This window comes from Pseudophryne corroboree, chromosome 2, assembly GCF_028390025.1.
Source record: "Pseudophryne corroboree isolate aPseCor3 chromosome 2, aPseCor3.hap2, whole genome shotgun sequence".
NCBI lineage: Eukaryota > Metazoa > Chordata > Amphibia > Anura > Myobatrachidae > Pseudophryne > Pseudophryne corroboree.
In genome coordinates this window covers 723,339,971-723,344,828 of record NC_086445.1, presented here as the reverse complement: position 1 = coordinate 723,344,828, position 4,858 = coordinate 723,339,971, and the positions used below count along the sequence as shown (strand labels likewise).

At 43.2% G+C, this 4,858-nt stretch overlaps 1 pseudogene; it reads left to right on the top strand.

Moving 5' to 3' along the window:
- The first annotated feature begins 4,322 nt into the window (after window positions 1–4,322).
- Window positions 4,323–4,442, top strand: LOC135052836 (5S ribosomal RNA; annotated as a pseudogene).
- Window positions 4,443–4,858: the final 416 nt, after the last annotated feature.

Below are 4,858 nucleotides of genomic sequence, written 5' to 3'. Positions count from 1 at the left end.
CAGCAATTGCCTCCAGAAAGTACACAGGGACCTGAGATGGTGGAATCCAGTGGGGACAAATTAATAATTTGTGAGGATGGTGATGTACACAGTGAAAGGGGTGAGGAATCGGACGATGAGGAGGAGGTGGACATCTTGCCTCTGTAGAGCCAGTTTGTGCAAGGAGAGATTGATTGCATCATTTTTTGGGGGGGCCCAAACCAACCAGTAATTTCAGTCACAGTCGTGTGGCAAACCCTGTCGCTGAAATTATGGGTTTGTTAAAGTGTGCATGTCCTGTTTATACAACATAATGGTGGGTGGGAGGGCCCAAGGACAATTCTATCTTGCACCTCTTTTTTCTTTCATTTTTCTTTGCATCATGTGCTGTTTGGGGACTATTTTTTTGAAGTGCCATCCTGCCTGACACTGCAGTGCCACTCCTAGGTGGGCCAGGTGTTTGTGTCGGCCACTTGTGTCGCTTAGCTTAGCCATCCAGCGACCTTGGTGCACCTCTTTTTTTCTTTGCATCATGTGCTGTTTGGGGACTATTTTTTTGAAGTGCCATCCTGTCTGACACTGCAGTGCCACTCCTAGATGGGCCAGGTGTTTGTGTCGGCCACTTGTGTCGCTTAGCTTAGCCATCCAGCGACCTTGGTGCACCTCTTTTTCATCTTTGCATCATGTGCTGTTTGGGGACTATTTTTTAAATTTGCCATCCTGTCTGACACTGCAGTGCCACACCTAGATGGGCCAGGTGTTTGTGTCGGCCACTTGGGTCGCTTAGCTTAGTCACACAGCTACCTCATTGCGCCTCTTTTTTTCTTTGCATCATGTGCTGTTTGGAGACTTTTTTTTTGAAGTGCCATCTTGTCTGACAATGCAGTGCCACTCCTAGACGGGCCAGGTGTTTGTGTCGGCCACTTGGGTCGCTTAGCTTAGTCATCCAGCGACCTCGGTGCAAATTTTAGGACTAAAAATTATATTGTGAGGTGTTCAGAATAGACTGAAAATGAGTGGAAATTATGGTTATTGAGGTTAATAATACTATGGGATCAAAAGGACCCCCAAATTCTATGATTTAAGCTGTTTTTGAGGGTTTTTTGTAAAAAAAACACCCGAATCCAAAACACACCTGAATCCGACAAAATTTTTTTTCGGGTTTTGTGTTTTGGTTTTGGATTCGGTTCCGCGGCCGTGTTTTGGATTCGGACGCGTTTTGGCAAAACCTCCCTGAAATTTTTTTGTCGGATTCGGGATTTTTTTACAAAAACCCCTCAAAAACAGCTTCAATCGTAGAATTTGGGGGTCATTTTGATGCCACAGTATTATTAACCTCAATAACCATAATTTCCACTCATTTTCAGTCTATTCTGAACACCTCACACCTCACAATATTATTTTTAGTTGTAAATTTGCACCGAGGTCGCTGGATGACTAAGATAAGCAACACAAGTGGCCGACACAAACACCTGGCCCATCTAGGAGTGGCACTGCAGTGTCAGACAGGATGGCACTTCAAAAAAATAGTCCCCAAACAGCACATGATGCAAAGAAAAATGAAAGAAAAAAGAGGTGCAAGATGGAATTGTCCTTGGGCCCTAAGGGTATGTTGTATAAACAGGACATGCACACTTTAAAAAAACCATAATTTCAGCCACATGGTCTTTCACACGACTGTGACTGAAATGACTGGTTGGTTTGGGCCCTCACCAAAAAAGAAGCAATCAATCTCTCCTTGCACAAACTGGCTCTACAGAGGCAAGATGTCCACCTCCTCCTCATCGTCCGATTCCTCACCCCTTTCACTGTGTACATCCCCCTCCTCACAAATTATTAATTCGTCCCTACTGGATTCCACCATCTCAGGTCCCTGTGTACTTTCTGGAGGCAATTTCTGGTGAATGTCTCCACGCAGGAATTGATTATAATTAATTTTGATGTACATCATCTTCTCCACATTTTCTGGAAGTAACCTCGTACGCCGATTGCTGACAAGGTGAGCGGCTGCACTAAACACTCTTTCGGAGTACACACTGGAGGGGGAGAAACTTAGGTAAAATAAAACCAGTTTCTGCAAGGGTCTCCAAATTGCCTCTTTTTCCTGCCAGTATACGTACGGACTATCTAACGTGCCTACTTGGATGCGGTCACTCATATAATCCTCCACCATTCTTTCAATGGTGACAGAATCATATGCAGTGACAGTAGACGACATGTCAGTAATCGTTGGCAGGTCCTTCAGTCCGGACCAGATGTCAGCATTCGCTCCAGACTGCCCTGCATCACCGCCAGCGGGTGGGCTCGGAATTCTTAGCCTTTTCCTCGCAGCCCCAGTTGCGGGAGAATGTGCAGGAGGAGCTGTTGACGGGTCACGTTCCGCTTGACTTGACAATTTTCTCACCAGCAGGTCTTTGAACCTCTGCAGACTTGTGTCTGCCGGAAAGAGAGATACAAAGTAGGTTTTAAATCTAGGATCGAGCACGGTGGCCAAAATGTAGTGCTTTGATTTCAACTGATTGACCACCCGTGATTCCTGGTTAAGCGAATTAAGGGTTCCATCCACAAGTCCCACATGCCTAGTGGAATCACTCTGTTGTAGCTCCTCCTTCAATGTCTCCAGCTTCTTCTGCAAAAGCCTGATGAGGGGAATGACCTGACTTAGGCTGGCAGTGTCTGAACTGACTTCACGTGTGGCAAGTTCAAAGGGTTGCAGAACCTTGCACAACGTTGAAATCATTCTCCACTGCGCTTGAGTCAGGTGCATTCCCCCTCCTTTGCCTATATCGTGGGCAGATGTATAGGCTTGAATGGCCTTTTGCTGCTCCTCCATCCTCTGAAGCATATAGAGGGTTGAATTCCACCTCGTTACCACCTCTTGCTTCAGATGATGGCAGGGCAGGTTCAGGACTGTTTGCTGGTGCTCCAGTCTTCAGCACGCGTGACCCGGAAGCCGGAGCATCAGAGCCTGTCACCAGGCAACCATAGAAGCCGCGGAAGTTAGCGGCTTTATCCACCCGCCGGAGCTCAACAGCAGTGACCTTTATCCACCCGACTGATTCCCCACTGACTGGACTTCATCTGCGGATATACACAGCAGGTGGTAACGGCACTTCCCCCACCCGCCGGAGCTCAATTCTGGGCAGGAGTAGCGGGGACTAGCAGCATCCATCCTGCTACCTTTATTCTCATCACCCGCACCAGAAATTACGGGGACATCTAAACAACCTGGTATCGTATAGAACACCAGGATACCTGGTTCAAAGATAACAGCACTGTCATATATATATATATATTTTTTTTTTTACATTTCTTTACATTCAGTATTCCTAGGGTGATAAGCTATTTGTGTTCAGCCACATTTTTTGCTAACTATAACAGCACTGTCACTTCTTTATTAATCCTACTTAGGGTGATAAGCTAGTAATTTTCAGCCACATTTTTTGTTTAGTGGCATTGCTATTATAAGCCGATACATTATTGAGCTTGGTAAACCCTCTTTTTGATCCTTAGAGAATTGACTGACAATTACCTTGCCCTATAGGTTGACACCTGCTGTATTTCTCTGACCACATACTCCTCGCATAATAGAATGTGCTATATGCTGTAGCACTAATACCAACTGCATATTTTGTAGAGGTACATTTAGATGGCACTGTAAAAACATATGCTTTTGTGAAACCAAAAATTATGTTGAGAAACACCTGGCTCAAATCTGTATAATAGGTATCAAATGCACCTAATCCGCAAAATTCACTAATGAGTTATCTGGCTACTCATTAATTAAGGGTAATCATATCAATCAGTGCAAATACACATAACTGTGGACGAATCCTATTAATGTTGCATTATTGCATCTGTATGTGATTGCTGCATAGCGGTGTATAGGGCTGGTACCTGGATAGGAGACCCATTTTGGGATACCCTGCTACTGTAAATACTTATTTTCAACTACATACCTTAAGTATACATATACCAATGGTGGATCTCTGGTTGTAAAGATATAGATGATGACCCATTAACTATAAAGGGACCTTTGTAGTAATCTTGGACCATACTTGGTGAAAAATTAATTGCTTTTTCTGTCTTATTAAGACAGCATAACCTAGAATGAGTCTATTATCTATTCATTAACTACTGGTGTACAGTATAAAATATACAAGGAAGGATTTACTCCGATTGGTTTTTATGGCCATAATTAATTTCTTGCCATATATTTGTTATATCCAATCTGCACCTGTCTAACGTGTTTTGGCACATACGTGTCTGCTGATTTCGTGGGCATTAAATATGTCCAATGCCTTTTCCAAATCAAGGTGACAAATGAAAGGGTCAGCTTAAGAAATTGCGGACATACCCCACTGGAGATGCCCAATCTCTTCCGATCTTGGAAGCTAAGCAGTGGAGGGCCGGACTAGTACTCGGATGGGAGACCACCTTGGAACATCCTGGTACTGCAAATAAATTTTGCTACCCAATCTAAAAGTCCCAAATAAGTACTCGGACTTTTATGACCTATGATTCAATTATCTGCAATCACCCTTTTCACTTGGGAGTTTTTTGCAGTAAAAATGATGGTCATATACCTATGTGACTGACACTTTTGAGACTAAAGGTGATTTTCTTCTCTTCCTTTTATGAGAAGTTCAGCTTCTCCGGCTCATAATACATGATAGCGATTTTTTGCTAATTATTTACTTCAAATGATATAAATATTTTGCATAGTAGCCTTGTATCACATACACTTCTTCCCGAACTCCAACAACTCTATATATTCTTAATTAGGAAACTATTAAAATTATGATTTTACCAGTATAACAAATATAGATACACTATAGTTCCTCTGAGGTAGAGTGCTCCCAAAAAAGAGTCTACTTCT